The sequence below is a fragment of the Colias philodice genome, chromosome 30, assembly GCF_061535455.1.
Source record: "Colias philodice isolate Cphi_HAF_F1 chromosome 30, ilColPhil1 Martin Lab GWU primary, whole genome shotgun sequence".
NCBI classification, from domain to species: Eukaryota; Metazoa; Arthropoda; class Insecta; order Lepidoptera; family Pieridae; genus Colias; species Colias philodice.
Window position 1 is genome coordinate 3,368,219 of NC_143115.1, and position 21,028 is coordinate 3,389,246.

Consider the following 21,028-nt stretch of genomic DNA (forward strand, 5'->3'; position numbering starts at 1 on the left):
TATAATAAAAAAAGAATTATCGAAATCGGTTCAGCCGTTCTCGAGTTATGCGCTTACCAACACATTTTGCGATTCATTTTTATATATAAAGAATAGAAATAATTCAAATTTACTTTACCGGGATGTTATTATTCTAAACGTAATTATTAGCTTGCCACAGCCATAGATAGTTATATAAAAATAGGTAGGTAAACAGGTTTTAACTAGGTCAATACTTGTTTTAGACCTAGATTAAAATATATGGCATCTGCTTGCAATGTCGTCTCTATGCTGTTAATTTTTTAAGTAACTAGCTGTGCTCCGCGGTTTTACCCGCATTGCTCAGCTCCTGTTGGTCTTAGCGTGATGATATATAGCCTACAGCCTTCCTCGATAAATGGACTATCTAACACCGAAAGAATTTTTCAAATCGAAGCTGTAGGTCCTCAGATTTTCGCGTTCAAACAAACAAACTCTTCAGCTTTATAATATTGACTAGCCGCTCCGCGCGGTTTCACCCCCGTGGCTCCTCTCCTGTTGGTCGTAGCGTGATCGTATATAGCCTACAGCCTTCCTCGATAAATGGACTATCTAACACCGAAAGAATTTTTCAAATCGAAGCTGTAGTTCCTCAGATTTTCGCGTTCAAACAAACAAATTTTTCACCTTTATATTATTGATGATGAGTATAGATATATACATATTTTTCTTAAATTGATTAATACTTAGATAGTGTAAGCATGTTATTATATGTAAAGAACAATTTTGTTTAATAATTGTATCTTTGAACTAAAACGTATTAAATTATTATGTAGATACTTAGATAAATACTAGCATGTTATTAATTATTAATTATTAATTATTATCTGTAAATATATAGCAATTTGTTTTATTATCTGATTCTTTGGACAACAAGAAAGTGTAATTTTTATTTAAATTGTATAAAAATAATATGAATGAATAATAACACAATATTTTGTTATTATATCATCGAAGGATGTATGGATGTTTGTTATTCTTTCACGCCAAAACGGTTAGATAGGATCTGAATAAAATTTGACACAACTATAGATATAGTCAGTATTAGCAGAAAAACATACTTAAATATACCATGCGAGTAAAACCGCGGGCAGAAGTTTTTTTGTATAAAAAAAGTTAGGTACCTATTCGATACGTACGTCTCTAGTTATTTTCAATGGTAATTTTTTAATTCCATTATAAACATTTTGGCGGCAAATTTGACAGTTCCTGTTTATGAATTAAAAATTAAAAATAATTATTAATCTGCTATTTATATTCATCAATTAGTAATAAATCATGTATTGCCACCATCAAATTATAGAAAATTCTAGGTGCGTTACGTTTTTTACCATTATACGTTGTATTTTTTAATTTTTATCATTGTGCGTACTTAGATTATTTTGTGTCTGTGAACACAATATTCTGATGGATATATGACAGATTACAAATTATTAAAATGGGTATTATTGCTTATGAAAATTATGTTTTTAAATTTGTGCGTAATATGTGACGTATATGCGTTATTTAGGGCATGCAGAACCGAGTCCGGTTCCAAGTTTCTGAAACCCGGTTCCAAATCGAGCTCAGAACCGGGTAGAACCGGGTTACCCGGTTCTTTTATAATACCTCGGAAAAAAATACGAAATTAAACAAAAGTAACTATAAAAGTACCTGATAGGCCTTTTACGCGGCTTGTGTCTTGTTTTATTAAATTAATAAAGAAACAAAATTTCAATACTTCTCTTTATTTATCAGTCTTATAAAAGTACCTTGTTATCATAATTTTTACATATAATAAATCTGTAGAAGGGTCAATTCTGTACATTAAAAATATTGAAAAAAAATAAATAGCAGGTGGTGTTACTGGATCGATACCAAACCCAAATATGTGATTTAAAAAATTTTGGTCTGTCTGTCTGTATATGCTTACATCACGGGAAAACTAACGGTTCGATTTCGATAAAACTTGGTATAATTATACTTTATTATCCTGGGCTTAAAATAGGATACTTTTTATCCTGGAAAAATACGTGGAAAAAAAATAAATCTAAATTTTTCAGTTTTATCCATACACGTTGTTCTGTAGAACTGCGAACACACGTTGCGTTACCCGCAGTGGATTCTTTTTTTTTATAAAATGTCATTGTCAGAGTTACTCAATATGGAGAAATAAACCATCCACGCGAAGACGGATATCCGCGCGGACGGAGTCGCGGGCGGAAGCTAGTATCACATTATAAACTTAAACCTTATTCATTAACTGCAAACTGTAAAGCAAAAAACCGGCCAAGTGCGAGTCGGACTCGCGCTCCGAGGGCTCCGATCAAACCTATTTTTTATAATGTTGTAACTTTAAAATTTATGTTTCTAGCAATTTTTCCTTTATCTGTGTTATAAGACGTTACTTTTACGAAATTTAAAGGCTCTGTGTTCATGAGAAGTACCCTGTTGGTTTGAGTCCAATGCGAATGTCGAAATTTGCAAAAATTTTCAGCATTTACGGCTGTATCTTTGGATGCGTTGGCTTGTGAGTTTGACTTTTTTACAGCATCAAGGGACAGAAGACTTGAGTATTCGATATAAATTTCAGCTTGATACCAAAAACAAAAACATGACTGGATCATTATATGTAACAGTAAAATCAACAGCTTTTCAAATTCACGACTAATCTAATAAAAATATTTCAGTAGCCAAATTTTTGTCATTTTCGAAGCCTAATTTTTTTTTTGGTAATACACCCGTAGGAAACTTATATCATCTAAGGTTAGACAACCAATCAGATCCACGCTTGAGGCGTGACACGAAAATTCGCGATGCACGTGAGTCTGACGTTGCCAGATAGAATAAATTTGTTAAAATAATGCAGCAAAATATAAATAATACTTCATATTTTAATATTTTGGTCGGAACCGGGAGAACCGGGTTTCATACTATTCAGACCCGGTTCTCAAGATCATCAAAAAACCCGGGTTTACCCGGGTTTTTCGGAACCGGGTAAACCCGGGTGCATGCCCTAGCGTTATTAATCGTGGTTTCGACAAATATTTTTTGGGTTTTTTTTGCGTTTTTGTTTCAATGTTGTATTGGTTGGGTTTATTTTTTTGGTTTTTCGATTTATGAATAAGTGGTTAATGAGTTGTTGGTTGAGGTTAATGTATAAAAGGCTTTTTGCTCGTTTAATCAAAGAGTTAAATAACTTTAAAAATATAGATGTGTCTAATAAAGGCAATAATGTTGTTTTACACTTCTAAATATGTATATGTTTTTATAATCTTTGGTTAGATTGAAACAAGAATATATTGATATTTTTACCGACTTCAAAAAGGTGGAGGTTGCTTTTTATAACCTTACAATGCCTATATTATTTTTATTCACTCATACGAAGCCAGTAAAATAGCAAGTTATATTTTCACAACATTAGCCGATGTAGCAATCGGTTTATCATTATACATCGATAAATTAGTCTGCATAAGTATTTCAGCGAACATTGGCACGACAACCTCAATATGTAATTGATTACATCGCGAATTTTTAGAGATCCGCTGTGAAAATATATTATTTCGTATACTTAAGTAATATTTAATTTTGTTTGGTTTTATGCGAGTATACAAATATTTTAGACTTTTCAATACATATCTTCTAAATCATAGTTCGCGCTAAGTTTTGTTGGATGAGTATGTTAGGTTACGTTTTTTTTTATTAATGTAATATCAAATTTATGATACCTACAATAGACCAAAAACTAATTTCTTTAACAAACGCAATAGTCTGAATTATGGCTATATAAGTGTGAATGCATGTTTATGTGCATGTGTTTGTGTGTGTGTATGAAATAAATACCACACATTATAATTAATTTTATTACATTCTTTTAGGAAATACGACAAGATAGAAAACGAATATCAAATCATCAATTGTTGTATTTCAAAAATTGTAATTCATTTTTTCATTAAGACGATACACAAAAAAAAATCTACTGCTTGGCGGGCGGAGTCTAATAGCTCGCTATCGCGAACGCGGGTGTGCGCGAAGTCATTCTTGCAAACTCGTCGCGCTGCCGCTGGCCGACTCGGGACAAACATGTATGGAGTCGTCATACAGTTATAATATTGTTATACATTTATTCAATTGTTGATTTATTGGTTTTATTTTCTTGCTTATAAACAAATAATCTTCTTTCCAACAACTACTTAGACATTATTAATAATTATTATTATTTCGTAATGTTTACTTTATTACAAAATAATACAGGTTATAAATAATCTTTAAAATAACAAAAAATATTGTTACTCTGAAAAAATGAAATGGTACTCAATAACGCGGACTACTGAATTGATTTAGATAGAATTTGATGCTGACGTAGATATTACATCATGCCCAGAAATGAAAGGTACTATTTCTGAAAGAAGTTATAAACCCTAATTCTTCTCAGTCAAAGTCAAGAGTGGAAGATATCACTAATACAGTAAAACTGATGCGAAACTTTGGATGTTAATTTGTATATTTTTTTGTAAGTTGTTACTTAATCACGTCAAGACTACATTACCAATTTTGATAAAATATAGCTAATTGCCTGGATTTACACATAGGATACTTTTTATCCGATATAACCTAATTCCACGCGGGCAAAGCCGCGGTCGGAATGATATTTTTTTAAATAAAAAAATTGTTTAAAAAAAAACACAAAATATATTGACGCATGTATTTATTTTTTGCACTCTATTATAATTGTAATTATTCATTACAAATAATCAAAATAAAATAGCCAGAACAAAGTTAGGCCCTGGTAGGGTAGGTAGGCAGGTACAGCAATGTGAGACGAACACTGGCTTATTTATACCAATAATAATGTATTATAAACATTAAATTAAGTTTACTTTCTAACAACAAAAATACATAATATTAGCTAATGTGAAAGCGAATCAACCAATCATCCCACAAAAATGAAATGTGCACACAAATATTCATCCAAATCGGTTCATGTCATTAGGAGGAGTGACTGCAGCGCCATCTTCCGGGCCCAATTGTGTTTCCAGATCACCCAGGAACTCAATTTAATATACTTACACAAAATTTTTCGAAATGAAAACTCACATTACTATGTAAATATGAATATAAACCTGTTTTATTACTAAGCAATTTCCCGCACAGGTGTAGTAAGTATAAATGAAATAAATATCAACATCAAATTCTTTATACAACATACTTATCTACCACCTTCTAAGAAATGTAATTCTTGAAATTATTTCGTATTTTTTTTAAATATAATACTACTCCAATGAGCTCCTGTTCCATATTATGTCCGCCATACTTCCACTAAGTTCACCATGATTTTTTATTTCTTTGCACTTTGTTGCTTTTTGCTAAAAATGGAATCATGCGATAAAACCAGTAGAACGTTGATAACATACATTTTTGACTGAATAAAGGTACTTACGAAGGAGTGGGTTCACATTGTGAACAATCAGTGGGTTTATTTTCCTTCTGGATTCCGGATTTCTGAAAAGATTATCTATGCTATAAATGAAAAAATCTTACACATTCGTTATGTACTTAAAACAGGGGTACATATCAAACATCGTCTATAATACAATTATCATCAAATTTAAAATAAAACCAACTTACTTCATTAATTTGTTCCAATTGTAAGCATTCTTTTTCCTCCAACCTTTATGTTTCTTCTTCTTATTTTCTTTATTGTCCCCATTTGTCTCATTTTGTCTTATCGTGTTGTCACCCTTTTTTACGATTGCGCGAGCGACACAAGTTCCCCGTGTGACGGCCGTAGCGGGAATGACTCGTGCAGCGATCGGGGTAGGAAGGTACAGGGCGGCTCTCGCTATATTGGCTGGTCGCGCGCTAATTTCAAGTATTTCTTGTTTATTTCAAAACCATCGCATATTTCAAAATTCTAACACGGTAGACGTATAGGTTGTATATTTTATAGTTAATATCCAAAAAGTCGTAACTTTACGTTTGTTATTTTGAAGATGCCAGAGATTATAAAAAAATAACAATGAGAACTTTGTATTTTTTTTCTATCGAGAAAATATCATGGAATCATGTTTCTAAAACGGTAGACGTATTGTGTTACTATTGAACTTTCTTGTCAAGAATTTTCATCACGACAACTTTAATAATATAAAAATTACGAAGGTTTAAAAAGGGCCGTAAATGTTAGAAAAATTAATTCATCACCTTAAACTAACATGATATTGTTATCCGTTTAAATATACGATTGTTGTAATTTCCTATAAGTAAAGAAACGTATATTGTTATTTATACGATAAGCTATTTTAGTATTAAGAGTTTATAAATTATGTTTTCTTTGTTGGAAATTCTTAATAAAAATAAATAAATAAATAAATCGGAAAACGAACATTAAAATTTAAAACGTAAATTTTATATTCTAAAATTACTTTTTAATGTTCTACAATATAAAATATTAGAAGATAAACTGTATACGGAACCGATGTAATTAAAAATCAGATATATTATATCAAAGCAATTGTGCCAATCAAAGTAAAAATTCGGTCAGCTACAAATCATACTTTCTTGCAATAAAAATAATTGTTAATAATATGTTTGTTTCTCTGTATAATAAAAACTGTATATACAGCATTATAAAATTATTTTTTGTAATATTATTTATAAGAATTGTGAAATATGATTCCGTTGAAACGATAATTACGTTTTTGATGTAATTTGATCGTAAATTTTTAGAAAATAGGACATTTTATTTAATTATAAATCACCGGTTTGTACAATAGGTATATAATTATTAATTATTGTGTCTAGAGACGGATTCTGCCAGTATCCAGTGTCATGTACATTGTACGCACATATCAAAATTATTGATCTTTTATTTCAATGACTACGGTTATAACTTATAATGTAGAAATCTTTTCCTTCCACTTTAAGGCCGCCTGTCCATCTGCAAGAAAACTTCCGCAAGAAATGTCCGACAGTCTGTCTGACAGCAGCTTGCAAGTCTAATTCCGCGTTTCCACCTGCAAGTAGACTTGCAAGTTGCTGTCAGACAGACTGTCGGACATTTCTTGCGGAAGTTTTCTTGCAGATGGAAAAGCGGCATTATAAAGAAGAAATATCATTAATCATTCAAAATATGTTATGTTTAGATTATCTGTCAATTAAAATGACAATTAATAAATACCTGTATGAAACTTAATTAAAAGTAAAATAAGTTTCAGATATTATCAGCATATTATGGTGAAATTGGCTCTTATTTTTTACATAGTATAAAACAAAGTCGCTTCCATCTGTCTGTATGTGTGCTAAGATCTCTAAAACTTAGCATCTGATTTTGATGCGCTGTTTTTAATTGACATTGATTCTTGAGGAAGGTTTTAATACTAGTATATCTATTATCTAGTATTATATTATCTATGGTTTGAGCATATAATTAACGTTTTAAGCTATTGCATAGCTTCTATCGCGGGCCTTGAGCGCGGGGACCGAATCCAGTAATTCCGTAACGAAAAAACCTCACGCTCCCCACTCCGACGGGCACGGAGGTGTGGCTTGAAGGCATAGCATGCAATAGCTTTACCGCGGCAGTCCCCGAGTACCACACGTCTTTTTTTTTCTCTTTATCTCTTACCTTGGGCAGTCTGGAAGAGATCGCTAGTAAGCGATAAGGCCGCCTTATGTACCTACCGTATTAATCCGTTTTGTATAATAATTGTAAATATTTACTTGGTGTGGTATATTAAATTGATAAATAAATATAATAATTTGTTTTAGACAAGGCGGGCGAAGCCGCGGGCGTCAAGCTAGTGCAATGTAAATTACAGATACCTAGTAACGTTTTATAAGTTAGTTTTTTGTACTCTACTGCGTAAATTATGCATTTTTTACCATACAGTTTTGGTCAAATCTCCATGTCACCTTCACTGTGACAAAAAGAGTGTTCTGACATAGATGTGTCACAGATAATGTTTGACACAACCTTGCCCGTGTTTATTTAATGATTTAAAAAAATAAGCATTTTTTAGCTTTTCTAGCATTGTGTTGATGTTGGAAATTGATTGATTTATATATAAATTACGAATGGTCATACCACAAAACAATTTAAACACAGTCTAACTTTAAACCAGGGATCTGTCACTTTAATAGTTGTCTATGTGAAATACGACAAAACCAGATTAAAGAGAACCCGCGCTTAAAGTTAAACCCTGTCTAAATTTTTTTGTGGTAAGACAGTTTAAGTCTAAATTAACATAATTCTACACGGACGAAGCCTGGGCTTTTAGATAGCTCTAATAAATGTGAACATAATTGTAGTTTAAAACCATCTATAATATAAAAATGAATCTCAAAATGTGTTGGTAAGCGCATAACTTGAGAACGGCTGAACCGATTTCGTTAATTCTTTTTTTATTATATTCCTTGAAGTACGAGGATGGTTCTTACGTAGAGAAAACGTAAATATGTACCACGGGCGAAGCCGGGGCGGACTGCTAGTAATTTATAAAACAATGCTTATGCTATAAACATGTTAATATGTTGTAACTTATGCCATTCTAAAATACCTATTTAAGTAATAAAACCCTTATGTAATCTTATTCTTAGTTTTAGACCCATTTATTGTTGTTAATATTACCTTCTCTATGTAATAGAACTAAAAAGGAGGGTTTTAAAACCGTTAGGTAATATTTGATTAAATCCACCCCGACATTATCGTTTCGATGAAAAATTCTCGTCTCGTAAAATATAAGTTGACCAGAATAAGTTCAAAAAACGACCTTCAGCATCAATCCAAATCATCTCGTTAATTAAATCTAATTAAACCCCGCTTTAAAACCGTTAAATTAATATCTATTCCGCCACGTCTAAATAAGGTTACATAAGCCAGTAACAGGTTGGTTGCTAAACTAACCTACAAAGTGGATTTAGTATAATGTTGGTATTTATTGCAAATAACGAATTCGTACTTAATGCAAAGTGTGATATAATTGCGTTTATTTACTAGATGTTTGCCCGCGGCTTCGCCCGCATTTTCAAAGAAATCCCACATAGTTCCCGTTTCCGAGATTTCCGGGATAAAACCTATCCTATGTGCAGTTAATCCATGTTATTCTGTTTATATGTGCTTAATTTCATTGTAATCGGTTCAGTAGTATTTACGTGAAAGAGTAACAAAGACACACACATTCTCACAAACTTTCGAATTTATAATATTAGTAGGATTATAAAGTTGAAGAGTACTTTTGATTGAACGCGCTGATCTCAGAAGTACTGGTCTGATTTGAAAAATTCTTTCGGTGTTAGATAGCCCATTTAGGCTATAGGGTATGTATACCATCACGCTATGACCAACAGGCAACAGGAGTGGAGCACTGCGGGTGAAATCGCGGGGCACAGTAATATTATAAAGCTGAAGAGTTTGTTTGTATGAACGCGCTAATCTCAGGAACTACTGGTCCGATTTGAAAAATTATTTCGGTGTTAGATAGCCCATATATCGAGGAAGGCTATATATCATTTCGTTGAGACCAACATCAGCAGAGCACTGCGGGTAAAACCGCGGAGCACAGCTAGTTTATAATATAAAACGTAAACTCCATGAACCTATGCCAGCATCGTACATGTCCTTTTTTGGTTGCCTGGAAGAGATTGCTTTAAGCAATAAGGCCTATTGTGCACTTACCATATTCATGTTCTCCATTATAATATGTTTTTATTACTTGTATTTACAATAAAGTGTCACAAATAAATTATTTATGACACTTTTTTCTTCACTGCGGATCTCTAAATTATAGGTACATTCAAATGCCAAAATGAAAATATCATTAAAAAAAAATCCATTAACATAAATTAAAATAATGCATGTGCATTTATATAATGACAATATATAAATAAAATATAGATATTTATTATAAAAATGTAATTAACATGTAGGTAGGTATGCATGTTAATTAGCTATTGACATATAGAACTGATAATGTGCTTTTAAATTAATAAATCTCTTAAATTCGTTTCCGCATTATTTAATTTAAATAGAGAGCTATTCATTTAGGATACTAGCTGTGCCCCGCGGTTTTTCAAATTTTTCAAATTGAACCCTTTCCTGAGATTAGCGCGTTCAAACAAACACTTCAGCTTTATAATATCTATTAATAAAATAAAGTATAAGATTGGGGATACTTACAGAATATTATGAAAGATTCAGATAAAACAAAGTTTCAGCAGGAAAAAGTACTTTCACTTCAATATAATATAAAAATTATAAATATCCAAACAGACTCAGACAATTTTTCTTCTTCAATTGCAATAAAACTAAAATAAATTTAATTCACTGTTAAATGATAATAGAAGACAAAGAAAATGCTTTGGTTTGAATTTAGAATTAGGAACAATTATTTTTTTAACAATGTTTCCATCTCAAAAAAATGAAAAGTATTAAAAAGAAATTGAATAGCTTTTTCTTCACAAGAAATTTTGAATTAGGAACAAAGAAAGGTTTACAAAAGAGGTTAAGTGTCTTAGAAACTTTCATTGAAGATGATGATACCTATTTGAATTACTTATAAACATTTCAAGACGCCATGCCATGAGCAACAAAGAAATTTACTTTTGATATGCATAATGCATATCCATTTTCAAAAGAAATCAACTAATATTTCAATGAAAAATATGTACAAATAGTAATTATATTATTTTTACTTACTTTTTATGTAGTAACTTTGATATATCATATATAATACATTTGGAATTAATTATCTGTGGAACAAACCAAGAGATTTGAAAATATAAGGCTTTATAGATTATATAAACCCATTCATGCCATTCACATTGAAATTAAGATTTAAAAATTATTCAATATCAATAACTGACATAATATTACGATGAACCTGACCTCAGAACAGTAATAAACCGTATCAAGAAGGTCAGTTTATTTCCGATTTATTTTAATTTTTACGCAGGGACACATTTTTTCAATGCTGCTTTATAAAAAAAAAATAATTGCCGCCTCCTTAGTGAAAATTCGAATTTGGAACATGATTCTGTTACGGCTACACGATCAAAGCGGTCGAGTGAACTGTGAAATGTAAAAAAATAATATAACTGGCCACTAAGATTGACGACGCGCCGTCTGATAAAAAAAAAACAAAACAGCTCATCTTATTGCCTTTCATAGTGCAAAAGAATGTATGACGTAGTCTTACTTTCGTTATTTACGTTCTATTCAAGTTTAATTATAGTTTAATTGTTGTAATTTAATCAGCGTTAAATTGTAACACATTTGTCTAGATATTAATCTTGAATGTTATAATTTGAAATACAAAAAATATTTTATTTTATGCTTTAAAAAATGTTCATTACGAAACATCGACATTTTAAACGTAGCAAGTGATTACTAAATAGTGACTAACAGTTGTAATTTGCACATGGAGTCAGAAGTTTCAAAATGGGACGAAGCAAAAATTTAATATAAAAATAGAATATTAAACAGTAGGTACTTACGTATATAATTTCAAAACACACAAATATTGCTTTCACACCTTTCCAAATCATTTAGCTTTATGGCCAAAAAGCACTTCGCATATTCTAATATTTTTTATAGCGGTACATCGCGCTTATCATGCTAAAATATACCTAATATGTTTGTCATAAGGTACTTTTTAACTTGAAATATATTGGTAAATTCATAGGTCTTTGACCATGACGAAACAAAAGAATTGTGATTTATTAACCGCAAGTTATTTGAAGCAAGATGACACAAAAAGTGTTTTTGTGAGTATAATTTTTTTTTTTATATAAAATACTTTTTCATAATAAACATGTTGTTAAATTATTGTGTTTTTAACCGACTGCACCGGGAAAAGGAAGGTTATGTTTTTATGTTTGTATACTTATTTATTTTTAGTACGTTTTGAAGCGTAACGGCTTCATTTGAGCTTGAAAAATATCGTAGATACTGACCCAAATAGTTTTAAATTTATACTACCAAATACATAATCATAATAATTATTATTCTTAACTAGCTATCCTCCCGCGACTTCGCCCGCTTTGTCTAAAACATAATCTACACAAATATTATAAAGAGGAAAACTTTGTTTGTTTGTTTGTTTGATTGTAATGAATAGGCTCATAAACTACTGGACCGATTTTAAAAATTCTTTCACCATTCGAAAGCTACATTATCCACGAGTAACATAGGCTAGGTTTTATCCCGGAAATCCCACGGGAACGGGAACTATGTGGGTTTTTCTTTGAAAACGCGGGCGAAGCCGCAGGCGGAAAGCTAGTAAATTATATACTAAAACCTTCCTCTTGAATCACTCTATCTATTAAAAAAACCACATCATAATTGCCGCAGTTTTAAAGATTTAAGCATACACAGGGACATAGGGACAGAGAAAGCGCCTTTGTTTTATACTATGTAGTGATGACATGATGGATATTTAAAACAACAAGGGCTATACCTCTCGATGTACAATATCAATTCCATGACGGGCCAAAACAAGGGCCATAACTTATCATACAGCCAAAACTCGACCCTTGGGAAATTCCCACTTCTCAAAATACTTTTCGGAATGCACTTTACAAAGGTTATTGACCGATTGACGTCAAAGCACCATGGACCTCAATTGCTGAGGAAGCCATATATAATAATAAATTTTTGATTATTTTGCTTTGCATACGTATTTTATTTGACGTTATTGTAGTATCATAAAACATAGTATATTCACTACATACAGTTAGTACTTAGTATTAAATAATAATAGTTTAAAAAAACTAAAAAACACGCTTTTTATAGAAAACCGAACTAAAAAATAGAAAATTTTATCAAATTAGTGTATTGTCATCGGTCCTCAATAAATCTACAAAGTTTGAACGAAATCTGGCCGTTTAAAGTGGGTCAAAATCGCGCCCAAAGAAGTCGGTTACAAACAAACAAACATACAGGTGAAGCTAATATAAAGCGTGTAATAAAAAGTCGCTTTCTTTGTACCTATATCCCTATGTATGCTTAAATCTTTGAAAACTACGCAACGAATTTTGATGCGATCTTTTTTAATTGATAGTGTTTCAAGAGGAAGGTTTTACCGTTTTAGTATATAATTTATTAGGTTTTAGACAAAGCGGGCGAAGCCGCGAGCAGAAAGTTAGTATTTATACGTCAGAATACTGAACGATATTTATATTAGAAACAAGCTTTCCGCCCGGTCTAAAAACTAAACAAATTATATACTTAAACCTTCCTCTTGAATCACTCTATCTATTAAAAAAAATCAAATCAAAATCTCTTGCGTAGTTTTAAAGATTTAAGCATACATAGAGTCGGACAGACGCGGGAAGCAACTTTGTTTTATACTATGTACTATGTAGTGATAGAAAGAATTTTAAATAAAATTAATTCTTTATTATAATATGATAATCAAGCTTGTTTGTTAGAATAAATAAATAAACGATTGGATAGCTATTTATTACTTTTTAACACAAAATAACATATTATTATCTATAGGTACATATAATAAATCTGTAGAACGGTCAATTCTGTACATTGAAAATATTGAAAAAATAAATAGCAGGGGGTGTTACTGGATCGATACCAAACCCAAATATATGATTAAAATTTTTTTTAAAAGATATCATGGTCAGAGTTACTCAAAATGGAGAAATAAACCATCCACGCGAAGACCGACAGAGTCGCGGGCGGAAGCTAGTAAAGAATATTATAGTTAACTAGCGGTCCGCCCCGGCTTCACCCGTGGTACATATGAAAAATAGATGTTGGCCGATTCTCAGACTTACCCGATATGCACAGAAAATTTCATGAGAATCGGTCCACCCGTTTCGGAGGAGTATGCAGACTAACATTGTGAGTTGTGACACGAGAATTTTATTATAAGAGATTAAATCTTATTGTTGTTTGTTGATCAATTTCAAATGAGTTTTTCACCTAAACAATTCTTAATGATATTGATATGATATTATGTAGTTACATATTATGTAAAACTAGCTTTCCGTCCGCGGCTTCACCCGCGTTTTCAAATAAAAACCCGCATAGTGTCCGTTCCCGTGGGATTTCCGGGATAAAGCCTATACTATGTGTTAATCCAAGTTACCCTCTATTATGTGTGCAAAATTTCATTGTAATCGGTTCAGTAGTATTTGCGTGAAAGAGCAACAAACACACACACACACATATCCTCACAAACTTTCGCATCTTCTTAAATATATAAAAATGAATCGCAAAATGTGTTGGTAAGCGCATAACTCGAGAACGGCTGAACCGATTTCGATAAAATTTTTTTATTATATTCCTTGAAGTACGAGGATGGTTCTTATGTAGAGAAAACGTAAACATGTACCACGGGCGAAGCCGGGGCGGACCGCCAGTTTATAATATTAGTAGGAAGTAGGATATAATATTAGTAGGATAGGACAAAAAGAATCATTTAATATTATGATTATGACAAAAGAAGTAGGTACGTATATAAAGTAAAAATACACAAATAATATAATAAGGTAAGTAGATAATATATAAACATAGAAATCTTTTTACCAATAATTACAAACGTGAATTGAAACTCATACATTAATTTAAATAAACATCAATCAATTTCAAAATTCAAATAATAATTATTTGCAATAGGTACCGTAGTTTCAAAATACGGGTATATTTATTATATCTACTTATTATACTAATATTATAAAGCTGAAGAGTTTGTTTGTTTGTTTGAACGCGCTAATCACGGGAAATACTGGTCCGATTTGAAAAATTCTTTCGGTGTTAGATAGCCCAATTATCGAGGAAGGTTATAGGCTATATGTATATCATCACGCTACGGCCAACAGGAGTGGAGCCACGGGGGTGAAACCGCGCGGAGCAGCTAGTTATGTATATTTCTATTTTTGTTTAAATTTTTTAATATAAAAAAATAAACCATACTATTCATTTATGCTTTTAAGATTTTGAATTATAGTTTATACAAGACGACCTTGAGTTATTTGTTTTCTTTGCCAAGACAGACAGACAAATTTTATTAAATACAGTAATCATGATATTCAAGAAAAAAAGGTCTTTTTTTTAGTCAACATCTAGTCATCTTTTTCTATAATTTATAATATTACTAGCGGCCCGCCCCGGCTTCGCCCGTGGTACATATGAAAAATAGATGTTGGCCGATTCTCAGACTTACCCGATATGCACAGAAAATTTCATGAGAATCGGTCCACCCGTTTCGGAGGAGTATGCAGACTAACATTGTGACACGAGAATTTTATAGATAAGATAATCTTTCGTTTTATAACTGACATTTTCTACGAAAATGGTAGTTAAATCAGCCAATGCTCAAGTCCTTGGAGTCATAATATTTTTCATTTATTTAGTACATACGTTAATATAATATAACTTTAATATTAAAATAATATTTAAAATAGCAAATTTTCACAGAGGCCACAGGAAAACTATAAAACGTAACCTTTGTTGAAATAAGATTTATTACAAATAAATTATCTGATCCCCATTGTTACTGAATTAATTTAAAATATACATCAAAATCGACAGATAATAAAATATATATTCTAACACCACAGACATTTTTTTTTATTTTAAACCAGTTTGAAATCACGTGTGAAATATCGTGATTTTTAAAGATAATTTTTCAAAGATTAACGAACGAACAGATGTGTATTTTTTATTTTTTACGAGTATAGAACAAAAAATCTAATTATGTGTTTTTGACAGTAATTCAAAGCAATATTTAACACGTATTTTATGCTGTCAGACACCTATCAATATGTTTTGATTATTCATCAAGTAAAATATGGCCGAAATAACTCTGGCGAATTTATAAAAAATAATGACAGAAAGATGATTAGAATAAATTAGTAAAAAACAACAATATGCAATTAGTAACAATTCGTCGATTTTTTTCATTACAATAAATCTTTATAAATAAAACTAGATTTCCGCCCGCGGCTTCGCCCGCGTTTGCAAAGGAAAACCCGCATAGTTCCCGTTCCCGTGGGATTTCCGGGATAAAAACTATCCTATGTGTTAATCCAAGTTACCCTCTATATGTGTGCTAAATTTCATTGTAATCGGTTCAGTAGTTTTTACGTGAAAGAGTAACAAACATCCATACATCCATACATCCATACATCCTTACAAACTTTCGCCTTTATAATATATAAATAAAAAATAAAATATATATATGTTTACAAGATACTTTTGGTTTGATACAATTTTCAACCGACTTCAAAAAAAGAAGGGTGCTCAATTCGTCTGTTCTTTTTCGATCGATCGATCGGCCTTAGCTATTATCTTTACACTATTATACAATATGTATATGATAATTAATTAAAATGCGCAAGTTGTCTGTTGAAAAGACTAAAAAATAAAATAAAAAATAAGTTGTACAAGACGTACATTATGGATTTTAGCCGCCAATATTCAAAAGCTTAGTTTAATTTTAAAACTACTAAACTTTTTTGCAAAGGAAAAATACACGAACTCATTAACAAAAATATATGACATAGGTTTTTATGAATCTATACTAATATTATAAAGCTGAAGAGTTTGTTTGAACGCGCTAATCTCGGAAACTACTGGTCCGATTTGAAAAATTCTTTCGATGTTAGATAGCCCATTTATCGAGGAAGGCTATAATAGGCTATATATCATCACGCAGCACGCTAAGACCAACAGGAGCGGAGCAATGCGGGTGAAACCGCGAGGCACAGCTAGAATATATACCGCTTGCAACATGAAGATCACAACCAAAAAATATAGGTGAAATTTAAGTTGAGTAATAAATACGAAATCTTGTACGTTTGAAGATGCTAATTGGTCAGTCACGCGATTAAACCGTTTTTGATGAATTTGTTATGTTAGCCAATTTTATAGTTACCGCATGTATCTATGTATAACATGAGATTATAATAATTTTTAAATAAACAGAATATTGCGTAAAAGGAAACGCTGAGCTAGTCTATATCAGCTATACTAATCTATACTAATATTATAAAGAGGAAAAGTTTGTAAGTATGTATGTATGTATGTATGTATGGTTTTCACGCATAAACTAATGGACCGATTTCAAAAATTCTTTCACCATTAGAAAGCTGCATCTTTACTGAGCAACATAGGCTATATTGCATTTTCAAAAAAATTTGAGATCCTTACCAAAAATGCAATAATGTAACCCAAGGTGTAAAAAAATCCTCAATAAAACTTCTGTCATCGCGTGCGCTGCGGAATCTATTGAAGATAGAACAAAAAAATGTTCTACGGTATTATAGAATGGATCAATATCTACAAGAAAGTCCGCGATACCATATGTCCATCTTCAGTAGTTATGTTACTACAACAACTTTTTTACGTTTTCAAAGTAAATAGAAGTGCCGACAGTAATCAAACCATGTTATCCATACACATATATTAATCCTTATCCCATTAAATGATGTTTTATTATAGACTGTTTCAATACCAGCAAAATACTTTTTAAATGAAAAGAATTGGATATTCCATTCAAAAGATATAACGAATTTTTAAAAGTGTCAATCAAGTGAAAATAGTAGGTATACTGTTCGAGCAGGCCGTAGTGCGGGGGTCACGGAGGAATTCTACCAATATACGTCTTGACGGAACACAGTGGGGTTTTGGTCGGTAGGAATCCGACATAACCCACGGCCCCTCCCCCGGAGGCCGTGGGTATCTATGAAAGATTTCCCCACTAAAACAAAAAAAAAAAGCCGTAGTGCGGGACGGGGTAAAGGTGATTTTCATGTGATTAAAAATTAAACCTATAGCCCGACCTATAGTAGACTTTTCACTGTAACGATATCGCTATCTATGCGGGTGAAACCGCAGGGCATTGCTAGTAATATTATAAAGAGGAAAGGTTTGTAATTATGTATGTATGGTTTTCACGCATAAACTACTGGACCGATTTCAAAAATTCTTCCACTATTAGAAAGCTGCATCTTCACTGAGCAACATAGGCTAAGTTTTATCCAGGAAATCCCACGGGAACGGGAACTATGCGGGTTTTTCTTTGAAAACGCGGGCGAAGCCGCAGGCGGAAAGCTAGTAATATATAAAAATGAAACCCGTTTCGCGTTTTCACGGCATCACGTGTGAACGGGTGGACCGATTTCGATAATTCTTTTTTTATTATATTCCTTGAAGTACGAGGATGGTTCTTATGTGGAGAAAACGTAAATATGTAATTTCGACTTATTAAACTGTCATTTTTCAAAAGCTTCCTTTGCTCTTGATGCAAACAATAAGAAAAGTACTTTAGATTATCTTTCTACTAAACCAGCTCCAAATTTTCCTCCGTTTTCTTTCAAACAATTTACTGTCTGTGATGTTAAGAAGAACATTATGTCTATTTCATCGAAAGCCGTCGGTAATGACAGCATTGGTCGTGATATGATTATTCCAATCTATACTAATATTATAAAGCTGAAGAGTTTGTTTGTTTGTTTGTTTGTTTGAACGCACTAATCTCGGGAACTACTGATCCGATTTGAAAAATTCTTTCGGTGTTAGATAGCCCATTTATCGAGGAAGGTTATAGGCTATATTTCATCACGCTACGGGCAACAGGAGTGGAGCCACGGGGGTGAAACCGCGCGGAGCAGCTAGTCCTTGATATAATTGCTCCAGTGTTAACTCATATTCTCAATGTATCCTTATCCTCTCACGAGTTTCCTATGGCCTGGAAAGAAGCATTTGTTATTCCTCTACCTAAAAAAGCCAATCCATCCATGTTTTCCGATTTTCGTCCCATCTGTGTCCTACTCTTCCTTTCTAAAACCTTGAACGACGTGTCCAACAACAATAATGTTTATTTTTAAATAAACATAACTTGTTTAATCCTTTCCAATCCGGATTCCGTCCCGGTCATAGCACGACTTCTGCTCTAATTAAAATTACTGATGATATTCGTTATGCAATGGATCACAAGCAACTCACTGTACTCACACTGTTAGATTTCAGTAACGCATTCAATACCGTCGATCATGACATATTACTGAGTTTGCTTGGTTCTCTCATATCTCCAGCAGTAATTGAATGGTTTCAGAGTTATCTCCAGGGGCGTCGACAGAGGATCAAAATTGCGGTGAGCTTTTAGCCTATCTACACCTTTCTACTTATTAATTTATATACTATATCGATGTGTAAATAAAGTTTTTATGTATGCTACACTACAACAACTAAACAACTGAACCGATTTGATTTAGACAAAAAAATATACCGGCCGAATTGATAACCTCCTCCTTTTTAAGTCAGTTAAAAATAAAACTAGACTTGAACAATCGAAAATTCTCCAACCCGTATTTTGAACTTGTAACAACAACTTTTTACAATATAATTGTAGAAACTTGTACGTCACAATGTGATTACCCGTTTCGTATATTGTATCGGATATACTTTCGTTTTTACCGGATCTCTCTTTACGTAATTATCATTTAAATCAAGCAATGTGACTTTGCAAAATATATGTTTTTATTTGGCGTATATTTGTTATTATGTTATACTAGCTTTCCGCCCGCGGCATCGCTCGCGTTTTAAAAGAAAAATGGTTCCCATTCCCGTGGGATTTCTGGGATTAGGGATAAAATCTATCTTTTGTGTTAATCCAAGTTATCCTCTATATGTGTGCTAAATTTCATTGTAATCTGTTCAGTAGTATTTGAGAGAAAGAGTAACAAACATATATACATACACATACATCCATCCTCACAAACTTTCGCATAATATTAGCAGGATAGGATAGGATAGGATTATATTTATACTTATATGATAATTTGATACTTTTGAAGTGATTACTTTAGACTTTTATGGGGATTACAATGCATGTTGCTAAAATATAACTGTAATAGATTGATCTTCCTTTTGGCAGTCATGACAAAAAAGAACGTCTGCGGTTTAAAAATAACGGTTTCTTCTCAAGTCGCAAAATTATTTTACGCAAGACTCAAGAGTAGACAGAATCAACTAAATATTTTGTTTATTTGTCTTCTATATATGTACAGTAACATTTGAATGAGATTTCTTCTGAATGACTATTACTAGTTGCTCCTACAACTTGTAGTATGATTTTAATTCAGTTGTATTCAAGATGCGATCGAACCTTCAAGTTTATACTATTTTTTTTAATACGCAATTCAACATTATTTTAACAAATATATTTGTCTTGAAAAAGCCAAATTTTTATTTTATTTATTATTTATTTTATTTAAATACTTTATTGTACTGCCAACAAAAAAACTTACAAAAAGAAAACTTATACTAAAAGAAGACACAGCACAGATGGCGGCCTTATCACTTATAAGTGATTTCTTCCAGGCAACCAACTGAAGATGGGATAACATAATAGAAAAAAGGAGGTGGGTAAAAAGTATACGCAATAATTATGTAATATAAAACTAATAGAAAAAAAAATACTAATAAATATACTATAAATAATACCTAGATATAATAATAGATATCATATATATATATACATACGTATATACCTATAATTATATATACATACCATAAGTAAAATAAATACATACAATACATATCGTAATACATGTACATAATATAATATGTACAAAAAGGCAAATTACAGCGAAGGAGAGATCATGAGCTAAAATATACTATCCCGAGTCAAAAGCAAGATTCAAGTAATGATTCCTGACAAGGCTTTTGAATGTGGATAGCGTTTGGGCTTGTCTGATATTTATCGGCAAGGCATTCCAGAGTTTAATGGCAGTAACCGCAAAGGAATCGCCATAGAAGTGTGTGCGGTGAAAAGGAATGCCCAGAACAAGCCTATCCACAGAACGAAGAGAATAATTTTCACAATGCAGGAAGTTAAATTTATTTTTGAGATAGGAAGGGGTCTTAGGGTCAAAAAGGATACGATATAGTTTTTAATATGTATTCTTCAATTAAGTTTAATTATATCATTTTCACTGCAATTAATTAAATAAAAATACAATACAAATACCCCAGATAAATGTTATACCACTTTCTTTTCCTTTGTCTTATTAA

The 21,028-nt window shown here is 31.9% G+C and overlaps 2 protein-coding genes and 1 long non-coding RNA gene across 4 annotated transcripts in view; 1 reads left to right on the forward strand and 2 right to left on the reverse strand.

The window, feature by feature from the left end:
- The window catches only part of LOC149475457 (uncharacterized), a 252,747-nt gene that overhangs the window by 145,756 nt on the left and 85,963 nt on the right, over positions 1-21,028 (forward strand). The window lies entirely within an intron of this gene.
- The window catches only part of dsb (scavenger receptor class B member debris buster), a 101,440-nt gene that overhangs the window by 64,136 nt on the left and 16,276 nt on the right, over positions 1-21,028 (reverse strand). The window lies entirely within an intron of this gene.
- On the reverse strand, positions 4,689-6,209 carry LOC149475459 (uncharacterized). The gene is made up of 3 exons (XR_016318037.1): positions 5,626-6,209; positions 5,438-5,499; positions 4,689-5,363 (listed from the first exon to the last, which is right to left on the reverse strand). It is a non-coding gene; the product is annotated as an uncharacterized LOC149475459 (long non-coding RNA).